This window comes from Tamandua tetradactyla, chromosome 4, assembly GCF_023851605.1.
Source record: "Tamandua tetradactyla isolate mTamTet1 chromosome 4, mTamTet1.pri, whole genome shotgun sequence".
Classification (NCBI taxonomy): domain Eukaryota; kingdom Metazoa; phylum Chordata; class Mammalia; order Pilosa; family Myrmecophagidae; genus Tamandua; species Tamandua tetradactyla.
In genome coordinates, this window is record NC_135330.1 from 193,878,527 (window position 1) to 193,893,872 (window position 15,346).

Consider the following 15,346-nt stretch of genomic DNA (forward strand, 5'->3'; position numbering starts at 1 on the left):
TGATCCCAGCCAAGCCCTCTTTTCACCCTGACATTCCCAGTTATTCCAATCTGAAAGAGAAAACAAATCAAAGTAACAAAAGGGGTCTAAGCAGACGTAGCCTCTCCACTTTGGGCAGACTTATCAGGAATTGTACATAGCCAGGAGGTGGCAGGCTCCATGAGATCTGAAACGACCTCTCTAGATGTAGTCTGATCAGTATGTAAAAGGAGTACAGAAATATGTTTTTAATGATCATTATAGATTTAAGGTCTATTTATAGAAAAAATAGCTGCTAGTTCACCAGCAAAAAAAGAAAAAAAAAAACCACACATACAAACATATATTTTAAAATGATGGGATTATGAATGGACTGTTTTCTTTCTTTTTTCTATTTTGTAAATGTTCTTTGATGTGCTTTTATAATGAAAAAATATAGATTATACTATTCAGTTTATAATAAACTATTTGGAATTAATTTCTTTTATCTTGCTGTCACTCTGCATGTGTATTTAAATATCAATTATACTACATTAGAAGGGAAAGATAAACTCTTCTATTCATTCTAACACATTCAACAAATGAAATCCATTCATTCCTGTCTATACGTTTATTTCTTTAGAGCACATGGAAACAACGTGTATTCTATAAGGCTCTGATTCTCTTGCTTGCCAGAATATTGGAATCACCTGGAGAGGTTTAAAACAGTGCTTTTGGCCCCAGTTGCAGAGATTCTGATTTCATTGGTTTGCAGCGTGTCCCAGGTTTGGGGATTTTAAAAAACTACCCAATTTATTTTAATGCATATCCAAAGTTGAGAACCAGTGGTTTAAAGAAAGAAAACAAGAATAACCCTGTTGAGAATTCATCAACATAGACCAGTCTAATAAGAGAGTACTGTTACAAATTGCAACCAATCTTGTTCAAATCAAGAAGAGAATCGAGGATTTTTGCAGTTCAGGAATGAAAAATATGCTAGAATTGAATAAAATCCCTGCAAATTAGGAGTACCTGGCATTCCACACACCTCACTCTGAGTCTTCCTGGGACCCCGAGAGCTGAGTAGCCTAATGACCTCACTTTACGGGACAGTAGGTGACTGTCCCCGCACGCACAGATTGCCTAGCCAGTGTCCTTATGGTGATGTTGTCATTGAGTTAGTCCAACCTGAAAGAGGAAATAAATTCACAGGAAGGAATTAAGGGGCTCAAATAGGTCTCGTCTTCTACCCCACCTCACTTTCATCTAAAAATAGAGCTGAACAATGCACAGTGTAGGATCCAACTTTGGTTACAAGCAAACAATCCTCAGTGCAAATGCACAGAAAAAGGTCTGAATGAAAGATCATCAAACCCACAGCGGCTCCTTTAGGGGCAGGAGTAGGAGGGGATCCTATCCTAGTACTTTTTTACTTTTACTTTAAGTACTTTAAACATTCCTGCTCTTTGATTTTTTTTTCCAAACAATGAGCATGAATTATATTTGTAATTTATAAAAGCCCAAAAAGATAAAAAGAGGCAACCATCAGCAATGGCACAGGTAAAATCTCAAAAGTTGGGCTACGGGACTACTTTCCCCCTCTCCCTCCTGCTGAACTTCCCGAGTACTTAGCTCCCTTCTCTGCCCTCCACAGGTAACAACGGTGGTCACCCAGGGGGTTGGCGAAGATAATGTGAGTTAGTATATGTGAAGTGCTTAGAACAGTACCTGGATCACAGTAGGTGCCAAATAAATGCCACCTAGTATCATGATAATAATAGTCCATGTGGCTCTTTATGCTGAACTATCTTTAATTTTTTTACTTAAGCCTTATAGCCCAATATAGTAACATCCCCTGTTTGCAGACAGGAGCTGACTTCCACCCCATTCAATCATTTAATGGCTCTTCAGCAGCTTCTGAAGATTCCTAATCCCAAATCCCCTTTCCAGCCCTGCTCCCACACTCTGAAGTCTCAGAAGGTTATGATTTCCCAAGAAGTAACACGGAAGACAGATTAGGTCATTTTTAAAAGACTGATCTTTCTTTTAAACATAAGGGCCTTAGAAAAGTCAAAATTATTCAAAACAAAAACAGCAATCGCTTGTGTCCAGAGATGTCTGTGGAGAAACTGAAGATAAACAAGTCACCATCTGCACATCTGAACAACACCATGCCTCAACAGGTTCTTAAGGAACTGCAGAGTGGTGGCAAAGCACTGGGCTTTATCAAAGCTCATCTCTAAAACCCTCCTCTCCTATCCCCATCGTTTCATCACGGCCCATTGCAAAGGATCAATAGCCCCTGCTGTGATGTCTAAACATGAGAGCAGGCCTTGGCTGAAAGCAGACCTGTGGTTTTCCTTTTAGCCTGACAGAGAACAAATAAGTCAAGCAGACTGTGTCTGGGGAGGTCAAGACCGGTGTCCCGACATCACTGACGAGGAGAAATCATCGCAAACCACACAGGCATGTTTTAAATGAGCAGGAGGCCACATGAGACTGACCTCATTAGATGGGCAAGCCCGAGTAAAGTACGTGCTTCTGAGCACTGCTGAAAACCCTCCAACTGCTCCTATATATATATATAAAATCCAATATTTAACTGTATCTCTGACGTAGTATAAAATAAACAATACCCTCTTCTCAAAGAAAAGCAACAGAGCGTTAAAGGGGAAGGACAGCCTGAGCTCTCTGCAGGAAGTGGGACAGCCCGTCACCTCCGCAGCTTCTCACTTGGACACGTAACTGGTATCCAGCGGAGTTAATAATCAGTGTCGACACAGGAGAAAGTTCCCAAGCAGGATGCCGACGTGGAAGGCGAAGGCTCAGGGGGTGCACGTAGAGGCTGAGCTGTCCCGCTGGGCTCCTGGCGGCACGTGGGATACAGGGTTCTAGAGGAAAGAGTCATGAGGGCACTTAAGAGAAAAACAGGCACGTCAGAAAACACACGTGCTGTCTTTCACACGCACGGAGGATGGGAACACAAAACAAGGGATCCAGCCGTCTAAAACAAATCCATTAACAGCAAGACATGTAAGGGGAAAAAAAACCCATTTCCTGATAAGGGCAAGATTAGAAAATGCTGAAACGTCAGCAATCCGGTTACATACGGTCAAGTCATCTGGGTCGGCCATGCAGTTAAGGGATTGGGCGGTCTCATTGCAAAGGGGGAAAAGGAATCGGTTGGGAGGGAATGTATGTAAAGGTTAAGGAAGGTGAAAGCGGTGGGCGTGCAAGGCATTTAGTAGAGTCTGGGACCATGCCTGGGTGCAGGAGTGCTTATCACAGAAAGAGGCCAGGGCTCATCAGAGCAGGTTCCTGGGATTAGAGAGAATGAAGCAGGAATTAGAGTCAAGGGAAATGAGGGGGTGACTAACATTTAGGAAGCAGCTCATGGAACCCAGCAGTGACCTGGACACAGTCCCTGGGTGATCTCTCTTCTCTCCATAAACTTGAGGTTTACGATTTCCATCTTTAGATGAAGAATCCCGAGGCTCAGGGAGGGTAAGTGAAATGATCAGCTTGCACAGCCAGGAAAGCAGGGGTGGGGTGGGGGTGGAATGGGATCTCAGCTCAGCTCTGCCTCATGCCATTGCCCCTGACCCATCTCCCTCACCGTGCTGAAACTCATGGGACGGCTGTAAAAGAAGAGTTTAAGAAAGGTGAGAGCAGCGACCAGCTACTTGCTACTAGCAAGTCAGCCTGGCTGCCCCAGCAGGGGCCCTGACAATTTCAGAGGGACGGTGGCAGCGTAGAAGATGGTTTGCGGGGCCGCGCGTGTCCTACGTGACAAAGCGCCCCAGCAGACGACTGTAATATGTTGGCATATTATCTTCCTGGGCGTGGTGCTCATTGTGACACGCCACACACCCAGACAACATTGTTCAAGACTTGCTGCTTACCTGGGAACTCTGGGCACCGGGATTTTCGCTGCAAGAGTCAGGAGGGGTCCGCCCTGGCCAGGCATCTTGCTGTAACAATAGCCGGAGGCTGTCCTGAACCCAGGACTTCACGAAGATAACAAGGGAAGTTTCGAGGCTGTCTGAACTCATGCCTTGAACCGAAACCAAAGCTACTTCCAGTTAGCCTACAGTCACACGCAACACCCCACAAGTGAAACATGAAGGCCTTTGAGTATGAACTCCCAAATTCTTGTCACTAAGAAATAAGAACAGCTCTTGGCCAAGGGTAGCTTAGAGAGGCCTTCGGTTCTGGGTTGGTCTGAGTTTCTCCACATCTTGGGTTTCGGGATTCTGGTGCATCTCCTGAACGCGCCCCATATTCCCTCGTCAAGTACCTGCGGTGAGGCCTCTGGCTCCGCCCTGGGATTCGTTCCGATTTCCCTTTAAGCGCCAGACACTGAGCAGCCTCTGCTCCTGGGGGGCCCATCCCTGCCCCACGCGGGGCTCTGGCCAGGGTGTGTGGGCAGAAGGATGACGGGCCGGCCCCTCCTGGGGACCCTCCTCCCCAGCTGCCTGCGCGACTCTCCTGGGTGCAGCGGTGCGGGGGCGTCCCCGGGAGCCTTTGGTCCTCGCCGCGGTGGGGGCTGCGCCCTGATGCGCCGCCGAGGCCCCGGGGCCCCGGGGAGGCCAGGCGGGCGGGCGGGGGCAGCTCCATGTAGCGTGTTTCCTTCAGCCGCCGCGCGCCGCGTGCTGCCCGGGGCTTTGCACGCTCGCCTTTCTCCACTTTCTCTGACCGCCGGGCGCCTCCGAGGGGAAGTGGCCTCGGCCCCTGGCACCGGGAGCGGACGGAGACCAAGCGAGCTGCCTGCACCGGGGCCGGGCACAGCGTCTGCCAGCGGCTCGGGGGCTGGAACCCGAGCTCGGAGGCTCCAGGTCCCCGCTGTTTCCATCAGACGCTGCCACGCTCCCTCTCTATGCTGTAAGTGACGGCTCCGCGTTACCCATAAAATAAACGCAGTTGAGGAGGTGGTGGCCTCCCGTGGCCCCTACCTCCCGGCTCGGGCCTCTCTGAACAGGCTGCCGGTCCCCACCGGCCCACCGCCGTTCCCCCCAACACCCCCTGACTTGACTTCTTCTCTTAAGTCACGTAGGGAGGGCTGCGAGCCACCTCGGCCTGAGTATAAATAGTCCGGTGACCTCCTCACCCTTCACCTCAGCCAGCTTCCCTCTTGCCCAACTTCCCCGGCCCGCGGGCTGGGCCGCTGTCCGCTCGGCCCGTCACAGGCCTTGGAAGCTTCGACGCCTCTCTGGCTTTGGTCACACCCAGCCGGCCCCCAAGGACAGCTGCTTCCTTCCCTGCAGCCTGGCTCACATCTCCCATGCTGTCCCTCTCATCGGAATCCCTTCCAGACCCTTGACCGGGCCTCCTCCTGCCCCCTGCTGCCTCCTGCTGCCCCCTACAGCATGGCCTGGAACTTTCTAGAATCATCCCTCCCGCCTCTCACCTTGGCTGAGTTGGTGGTTCCCGGGCCCCGACTCCTCCGTAACTGTCCCATCGAATCAAGCTCGACGCGGCCCATCCCGAGCCTCTCCCCAGCTGCTCACCCAGCACCTCCCCACCGTCGCCTTCCCCCTCCTTGTTCTGCTTTGTTCTGATCAAGAGTATTTTGCACCCCACCCCACCCTCCTCGCCCCAATTCACATGTGTCACCTTCACTTCTAACCTGTGACCATCCATCGAAAGCATCTCCCAGGCCCTGGGCTCCTCACCCCTGCTAAGCCCTGCTCCCCGCTCCTGGGCTGCAGTTTCCACCCATTGTCTCAGTGGCCGTGTCTGATCTTTCTGAAATTTCAATTAGTTAATCTTTATAAATGTCTCTGTAAACTACATATTAATTCATCTTTCCTTTTACCTAAGCCTCTTGGAGAGGGAACCAGGCCTGCTCTTTCTGGTCTCAATGGGCCCCTTACTCTGACGGCTTAGAGGTGGCCCAGGAGTACATCGTGGGGGTGGTGGGGGTGGGGAGGGGTCTCTTCAAGGCAGTGTAAGAGCTGGTTCTCCAGCCAAGAACTCTGGTGGGACCAGCTCCGGGAAGAGACCAGAAGGAAAGGTGCTGGTTCGCATGCTGGGAGCTCTGAGAAGGTGCAGCGTCTTTGGACAAACTGAACCCTGGTGGAGGTCCCTGATAAGTCTGAGGTGTCACGTTTGACGGGCGCCTTCTGTGGACGGTCCATAAGCACGGGACCGGGGGGGCAGCTCCTGACGGAAGGCCTTTGGGCACCCCCACACTTCAGCATGGTGCCGAGAGCAATCGGGGCTTCCCAGGGCCGGGAAGGCAGGCCAAGGGGGTGCCAAGCGTGCAGACGCCACAATCGTGGGGACACCACAATTGTGGGGAAGCCTGGACCTGCGTGTAGAGGGGAGACAACTGCGGAACAGATACACCCCCCCACCCCTTACCCCCCACCCCACTGCAGACGCAGCAAAACACTCAACGCGCCTCCCTCAAACCTGACGCCATCTGGGGGAAGGAAAGAAAACGAGGGAGAAGGGGGGGTCCCAAATAGCCTGACATGAAACTGGAAGTGAGAACTGAGAAATGCTAGTTTTGAATGAGGGGTTGGGAAAGGCTTTAGAGGGAACCGAAGAGAAGCTTTCATTCACGTTAAGGACCTGGCACCCAGGGAGGAGCAGGCAGCTGGTGGGAAACCCAGAGCCCAGGGTGCCCCACTCTCCCGGGCCCCCTTCCCAGGGTCCCCTTCCCCACTCTTTCCTGGGCCTCCCCCGCCTCTCGCCACCCCCCAGCCCCTCATCGTCACCCCCTTCCCATCTTTCCACCATCAACTGTCACTGCTGGTCACTGCTCATCTACGTTCTCTGAATGCAGGAATGCCACAGAGGGATCCAGGGAAAGGTGAATCGAGTTTAATAGGACACCACTGGATGAAGTGAAAGGATTCAATAATTCCAAATTGCCCTGTGTGTACTAGGAAAGTGAGAGTGATATGGGCTGGGGGAATAATCTACTATTATTTTTTTATCCCGAAATCAAGGTGGGGCGGAGCGGGGCTGGCCGTGGGAAGGCAGGGGCAGGGCGTCCGGGTAGACACGTGGCTCCTGAGGCCGTGTGGCGGGGAGCCCGGAAGGGGCAGGGCCTCGTGTGCTCAGCGTTTGCTCTTCCCTCTGCAGGAGCGGCGCCTTCCTAAAACGTCTGTCCAGGGTCATCTGACATGCCTTCACAGGTCACAGACAAGAACCAGCACTGGATGGTAACCTGTGGCGAGTCTGGGTCCTTCCCTAGTCCCTCCCAGCTCCTGCACCCAGATCAGCATCTCAGCACCGGGCTCACCGATGCCGTCCTGGGAAATGCATCTTTGACCATATTTTGATGTTTCTCTCCCCCCACGGAATTGACTTTGTGTAGCACAGAAGCAGAGAAACATATGTAAATGCTTATTATGACTAATCTCCTAGTCTCACTGTGAGTACCTTTATTCCGAGTGATGAGTGCAAGCACATACCTCTCCATAGAGCCTAGGAAAGTATCTGTGGTGTTAAAGACGCTCTTATTGAACAAAAAGTGGCTCCGTGATCACAGCCGAATATCTTCGTCAATTTCATTTGATGGACTGAGTTGGGATTTATAATGCTAATCAAATCTGTTGTTTATATCCTGTGTCTTGTTATTCTTACATTAACGGGCAGCAATTTTCAGGTCTGTGAACCCGGTTAACCCAGCCGAAGCGCTCCTTGCTGGCCTCTAGGGGTGGGGCGGGAGTGGGGACAGAGGGAGGGTGACAGGGAGCCCTGTCCTGCGCAGTTGCTGTGGGGCACTCATGCATTTGTGCCTTAATGCTATACAGGCAGAAGTAAGTCCTGGACCCTCCTGCCACAGGTCAGGGTATGTCTGGTCAGGGGGGCTCGGGAAGGGGTCCCTGCTCAGTCCCCTGGGCACGTGCAGGAGGCTGAAGATGAGGGAGTAGAGGTGGAGGACCAAGCGCTTGCTACTTACAGCTCTCCCAGGCAGTGGGCTTCTGCCCAGGTCGGGCGAGTGGACAGTGGCAGCACTTGGCAGGGACCGTGGGAAGGCTGTGCTGGCCTCTGCACTTCACACAGTCTCAAATGATGCCCCTGAGTACCACAGGAGGGGGGCACGGTGAACCCCATTTTAGGGGTGGGAGGTCTTTGTGTGGGGGGGGGCCTGGTAGTGGAAGTGGGGACATAGCCCTTAAGTAGAAGCAGTGGCTTTGTTTATTCACAATGCTGACCTAACACTCGCCATGGGTCTGCTCACTCGTTCCATCCTGACCTGGGCCACGCCCCAGGGGGGTGGCCTGGACCCCCAGGGTCTCTGCTCTGACCCACTATGCTATGGACCCACGGGCAGGCACCACGTCCTTCTCCTCCAGAGCCCTAATCATCTTGCTGAGCACACACTTACCTGTTTACTGCCACCTCGTTCGCCTCCCCACATGGCAAAGCCCAGTTCTGCCATATTCCCTACCATCTCTCGGACTGAGTGTGATACCTGGCCCGTTGCAGGCCCTTGATAAATAATGATTGCATTGAAAGGTCTGTGTTACATAGAGAGAAGTGAGCCGACAACATGCACATTTTAATAATCACCTTGTTTGGTGTAATTTGCTAAACGCTCAGTATGTAAGATTTCAAAAGTCTGAAACGGGGTCAAAGGATTATAGCTTTGTAAAATAGCACTTTGAGTTATCATCCATTGAAAAGACGTTTTCATACAATTAAGCATTCGATGTGCATTTCCTCATTCAATTCTTGTAACAACTCTATGAAGCTGTTTTGATCAGCTCATTTGTTTTCAGTTTCAGACTCATTTGCCCAGCATTGGGCCGTCATCGTTCTTGATTCAGGAGGCACTGCCATTGTTCCTGATGCAGCCCCCTTTCATTCATTTTATTCATTTGTTCATATTCCAAATCAATCTAACCCAAGAACTGGAAGATTAACAACAACTTGCATTCACTTATGTGTTCTTTTCATCTTATTCTCTCACTCTCCCCATGGACAGCCACTATCCACAATTATCTTTTTTTATATTCAACATCCCCTTCTTTATTTACTTGTGTGCCTAAAACTTTATTTTTTAGTTTTAGTGATTTCTGAACTTTACGAAAAGGCTGTCCCACTTTGGTTCACTCAGCGTTACGTTCCTTGGCTCCATCCACATTGTCCCATCTGGCTGCAGCTCATTTTCTCTGCTGTATGAGTTCCCATACGTTCTTCTGTTGATGGACACTTCCATTGTTTTCAACTTTTTCTTCTTTCCCTTGAGTGTTATGCTGACTTTTCAGAAGTGGAAACTTAGGCACAGAGAAGTCAAGTCACTCTCCTGAGATCCTCCAGCCAGTGAGTAGCTGAATCAAGATTTGAACCCTGCTGTTTCTGGCTCAATTGCGTGTGCTCTTTCACCACCATAGCATTCAGCCTCTATCCACCTTCCCGTGGGGAAGGGATAATGGAGCTGCTGAGCCCACGCGTCTTCCTCATCTTACCGTTGACAGTCACTCCACCCGCTCTTTATCCAGGAGAAGAAGAAAAACTTGTAAGTTGAGTTGATTAGACTTTCCAATCAAATCCTTTTTCCTCTTGAATGTAGTAAATCTCAGACTCCTCCTGTATCAAGAAGTAACATTTGTTGGGTACAATAATTTATCTGAGACCATACATTCAAATAATTTGGTTTTATACCTACAATCTGTGTAACTTTTGGATTGACTACTAAATTCCCTTTGCAATTGAATCAAATGTGTGTGTGTGTGTGTGTGTGTGTGTGTGTGTATTTTAAATCAAAAGTTCAAAAGAAGAAATGGTGGAAAAATAAAGTAATATATGTTGATTTCTCCAAACTGCTATGATGTTCCTAGAAGCGAGATAACTCAACTCACCTCTGCAGATTAAAAATAAATTTTAAGTGAAAAGTGGATCTGTAAAATACAAGTAAAAAACTGATATCAAAATTTTAGGATTGAAATATTTTTGCTTATTTGTGAAGAAATTTTCCAATGAAAATGCTTGAGTATTTGGAACTTAGAAAAAAATGAGAATGAATGCATGATATGCTTGCACTTATACAGTTTCTGCTTTTTTAAAAAAAATAGATTTGGGGGGCACTAAGCAGTGTAGACTTTGAATTTATGTAGGTTTTGGAAGTGGACCAGATTTAGATCTGGTTTCCACCCCTTGTGTCCCGCTCAGCCCCCACTGGCTCCAGGAACCTCCCTGCCCCCTGTGCTTTCATTTTCTTTTCATTATAAGACCATCCTGGAAGCAACCCATGGCTCCAGCAGCTATTTCTCACTTCTATTTCCAGCCTTCTGTGCTGGTGGATTTGGAGTATATGGATGTTTTTATTATCCTTTAGAAATACACTAAAAAAAATGAAAAACAGTATAATGAGACTGTAAGTTCAGGGCGACAGAGGGGAAAACACCCTGCCATACTCTTATAACTCTTAGCATTGTTGAGTGTTTCCTTGTCACCATGGTCTCTACAGACACACTGTCCACAGGGGCAAACAGGGGTATTCTGTGAGTCTTGGCATGGATAGTCCCAGAAGTACACATGTATTCACACAAATTTATTTGAGAAGTGATGGTAACATTGTTAAGGGAAGTGGGGAAGAGATTCAGGATGGGAAGGCAATCAGCAAAGAGCACTGATCATGTGATAGAACCTTAATCCCTAAGGAAACCTGGGAATACAGAGCAAAACTCGCACCTCACAGTCATCCTACTCTAGGGGTGACGTGCTGGGGTGTTTTCTCCATCAATGCCCCAGAGTCCAGTTGAGGAGGCTCAACAGGGTGGGGGAATTACCTCCTCAGGGGGGAGGCTTTGCACATAGGAGGCTACTGGGAAGGAACCCCCCCACCCCCGACATGCTCAGTCTGGCAGCTGGAAGTTGGCTGTAACACACCGAAAGTTCTGAGCGCAGTGGGCGGGTCCAGGGTATCTGCCACATGGCATTGTTCACTTAACATTAATTATAACACAAACACTTCCTTGTTGCTACATAGTTTTTACTCAGGAGATTAATTTCTGCATACTATTTCATAACCAAATTGTAATTCATGTATCCCACAAATATTTAGATTGCTCTGAAATGGAATTGAGTGCATTGACAACGAATAGCTAGCTCATTTCTGTCCAAACTCTAAAAGCAAGGGCTGTGTACCAGGCAATGGAGGTGTTATGCATTCTTAAAGATAATGGAAGTTCTCTAGTCAAATGAGCCAAGCAGAACACGCAGAAGACAATCCTGAGGATCAAGATGGAGCAGCCTACGTGACGTGTGCCCTGAGCTTGGCGCTGTATCGTTTAGGGTGGCACTGTCACCGCTGGTGTGTGCTCACACAATGGCTGTACTTTGTCCCTCAGCATATCCAGGGTCTAAAAATTGGGTATACCAACTCTTTGCCCCAGAGCCATGACAGTTAAGACGCACTTAGATAGCTGTCAAGTCAGTTTGTGGCAAGAAGAAATCGAGAGGGAAGATGCAGGTTTTGCTCTGGTTAGCCACTAAGGGCTCTGTCATCCTGGGGAGAACTTGGCGCCTATCTGGGTGTCACTTCTGAGCAAGGGGGCTTCACAGACAGGGTCTCGGCCTTTCCAACAGCTTCTATCACCCGCCCCATTCTTCTGTGGGAACACAACTCTGATTTTATGGGGCTGCCAAGGAGAACCCCTGTTCACAGGGAAGTCAACCCTGAGACAGCCCCTGGGATAATCACGACTGGCTCAAGTCGGTTACAGTAATCCATTCTCCTTGGCTTCACACTCACGGCACCAGCCTCTTCTTCAATTAGGGATGGTCATGTTAAGAGTAATAGTTTTTACACAGTATAACACTTTCTATGTGCCACTCCTTAGGTACTTTGTATATCCATTTCTATTAATCCTCATGACAACCCAAGAGCTAGGTATGCTACCATCATCCTAATTTTATTAAGGAGGAAACTGTGAAACAGAGAAGTAACTCCCCTAAGGCCACATGGCTAGTCAATATTGGAGCAAGGGTGGTCATCCCAGGCTGTCTGACTCCAAGACCCCTGCCCCTCTGGCATATGTCGACTATACACACTTGTCTTTATAAAACCAGAAGTATCTGTAAGCATTAGCTCAGAACTAGCCCAGCGCTGGCCTTGGGAAACATTGGCTTTCCTGTGCATCTTGACTCATCACCACTGCTTCCCACAGGGGTTACTTCCCAGCTTTGAATGATCAAAATTTGTAGCTTTCTCTTAAGGGTCTCATAATTAATTATAAACATTGATAGTAATCACGCATCTAAAAAATATAGCAGGCAAGCATATTTAATTCCTCCCTTTTCCCACTTTTTTCAAGTTAGAATTGTGCAGTTAGACTGTTTATGGAATTGTCTTCTTTCCAGGTCGGCTCCACTGTGCCCTCCCTGACCCCAGCAGTGCAAATACACATATACACACACTCACAGATACACATACAACCACATGTACACAATCACATGGTGCAGCCCACACACATGCAACACACTCACTCGTGCACACACAATCACACACATGCATAATCATGTGCGTGCACACACACTCATGCGCTCACACCCCCATAGTCATGTGCACACACACACACACACGCACACACACACACACCTGTTCTCCCATATACATGGCACTCCAGGACAGGCCCTCCTCGTTTGTCCCCGGGCCTAAACTGCTTATTTGAAGAACTGCTTCCTCAGACCTTATCCCAACCTGCTCTCAGTTCTTCTTCAGGTCACTGCTAGTTTTCTTTACTTTTCACCTTTGACTCTCACTCCTCAATGTTAAGACAGAGTCTGGGCTTTCAGCTAGGAAGATGGGTTCTTTTGACAGAGATTCCTTATTTCGTGTCTCAGCAACCAGTTAACACCTTTGCTAATTCCACAGGGCCTTTGAATAACCTTGACCCCAGCTCCCAAAGTCACACTCTCCTCCAGGACATCAAAGACTCACAGGCAGTAAGCCCTTATCTCACATTATTAGTGCCACGGCCCTTTCCAGACAGCATTGCTCACCCTTTATTCTAGGCCCAGGTATTTATAACTGTAGCATCAGGGAAAGGTTTCTGGAGGTTTTATTTGAGGAACCACCTTCAGTTCTCTTTGAGAAATCACATAGAATGATAGTTTCTAGAATACTGGTTATAGGCACACATGTCAGTCTTCAAGTAGGAGAGGGCTCTTATGCAGAAACTACAGACTTCTCACTTAATCCATCCCAGACAGGACTGATCATTCCAGAAAGAAATCCAAGAAGAATCCCTAAAAGTCAACATGAGTTCACAAAGAACCAGTGAGGCCAGGCTGACCTAGTTTCCATTTTTACAAGAGCTGGTTCATCATCAGAGATACAAATCTCAACCCCAGGACCCTGGTGGACTGGGGGTCAAGGGAAAACTGGGAGGTGGCGTCTGTCTGAAACTACATCCCAGACCCTTAAAATATAAAAGACATACTTTGGAATAGTCTGACATGGGAAAGCTCACGTTGTATATATGCTTCCACAATTTCTCAAAAAGGAGCAATGAAAGAGAAAGTGACAATTAAATGCAGTATGTGACCCTGGACTGGATCTAACACAGGAGGAGAAAAAGTCTGAAAGAGCACTATTGGAATATATGGAAACATTTGGAACAGAGACTGTAAGCTTTATATCAATGTAAGAGTTCTTGAATTTAATAACTCTACTTACTATGGTTGCATAAGTGAATTTCCTCGTGCTTAGGTAAAGTTTTCAAGGAGTATGATATAAACAACTTACTCTCAATGTTCAGAAATAGATAGAGATGTATTGATAATAGATGAACTGACAGATGGAGAGATAGAATGATACAGCAAATGTGGCAAAATGTTAAAATTGGTGGATCTGGGTATCTTGCAGGGGTGGTGGTGATGGCATTATGTTGGAGTTCTCTGTATGAATTTAGTATTATTTTTGCAAATGTCCAGTAAAGTTTAAAAGTTGGAAATTTGTATATATACATATGAGAAGCTTCTAGGTGAGTAACTATTATATTCAAATGCATGAAAGGTTGTTGCATGTAAGAGGGATTCAATTTCTCACTTGGAACTTGAGGGAGTATTATCAGGATAAGTCTGTTTTAAGTTCCATATGGGGAAGAGATATCTAACATTTAGAACAGCATTTCTTAAACCTGAGTCACATACAGTCTCCTGATAGACGAAAAACTTCTTGCATATCCCCAGGGTTGACAGATTATTCTTAAATAATGTTTCTTAATTCTGGACAAACATATAAGTAGGTATAAAGTCCTGATGCTTAGTGTTCTTAAACCAACTTACAAATTAAAATCATGCATTTACATTTACAAATGCATAAGTTAAATGCAAGCAAAGCTACAATGTCCATAATACTTAAATACTTAAACAACTTTATTTTAATGGGAGAGATGATTTTTAAAAATATTTTTATTGAGCTATTTTCACAACACATACAGTACATCTAATGCATACAATCAATGGCTCATAATCTCATCACATAGTTGTGTATTCATGACCATGATCATTTTTAGAACATTTGCATCACTCCAGGAAAAAAAAAAACAGCTCATACATCCCATATTCCTTACCCCTCCCTCTCATTGACCACTAGTATCTCAATCTACCCATTTTTTAACCCCTATGCTCCCCTCATTCTTTATTTATTTTTTGTCCTTTTTTTTTTTTTTTAACTCACCTGTCCATACCCTGGATAAAGGGAGCACCAGACACAGGTTTTTATAATCATATGATCATACTGTAAAAGCTTTATAGTTAAACAGTCATCTTCAAGAATCAAGTCTACTGGAACACAGCTCAACAGTTTCAGGTACTTCCCTCTAGCCACTCCAATATACCATAAACTAAAAAGAGATATCTATATAATGCATAAGAATAACCTCCAGGACAAGCTTTTGACTCTGTTTGAAATCTCTCAGCCACTGAAATTAATTTTGTCTCATTTCTCTCTTCCCCCTTTTGGTCAAGAAGTCTTTCTCAATCCCATGATGCTGGGTCCCGACTCATCCTCTGGAGTCCTGTCCCACGTTGCCAGGGGGATTTACACCCCTGGGAATCATGTCCCACGTAGAGGGGAGGATAGTGAGTTCATCTGCCAAGTTGGCTTAGAGAGGCCACATTTGGGCAACAGAAGAGGTTCTCTAGGGGTGACTTTTAGGCATACTTATGAGTAGGCTTAGCTTCTCCTTAGCAGAAAAAAGATTCATAGGGGCCAGCCCCAAGATCAAGGGCTCAGCCTATTGAATTCCTAGTACTTGTAAGAACATCAGGAATTCCCAGATGAAAAAGTTGAATATTTCTTCCTTTCTCCCCAGCGCCCAAGGGGAGTTTGCACATTCTTTTTTATTCTTTGCCCAAATTACTCTGGGATGTATTGGGGCATTACACTAACCTGTACAAACCAACTAGATCTCAGGCC

The 15,346-nt window shown here is 47.1% G+C and overlaps 2 long non-coding RNA genes across 2 annotated transcripts in view; both read right to left on the minus strand.

Moving 5' to 3' along the window:
- Nucleotides 1–861: 861 nt before the first annotated feature.
- Nucleotides 862–4,267, minus strand: LOC143679623 (uncharacterized). Its single transcript, XR_013173873.1, has 3 exons — nt 3,861–4,267; nt 2,692–2,849; nt 862–1,146 (listed from the first exon to the last, which is right to left on the minus strand). It is a non-coding gene; the product is annotated as an uncharacterized LOC143679623 (long non-coding RNA).
- A 4,196-nt stretch (nt 4,268–8,463) lies between these two features.
- LOC143681695 (uncharacterized) overlaps nt 8,464–15,346 on the minus strand; it is a 37,394-nt gene continuing 30,511 nt past the window's right edge. The window contains exon 3 of the long non-coding RNA XR_013174785.1: nt 8,464–9,507. This is a non-coding gene — a long non-coding RNA (uncharacterized LOC143681695). The remainder of the gene's footprint in view (nt 9,508–15,346) is intronic.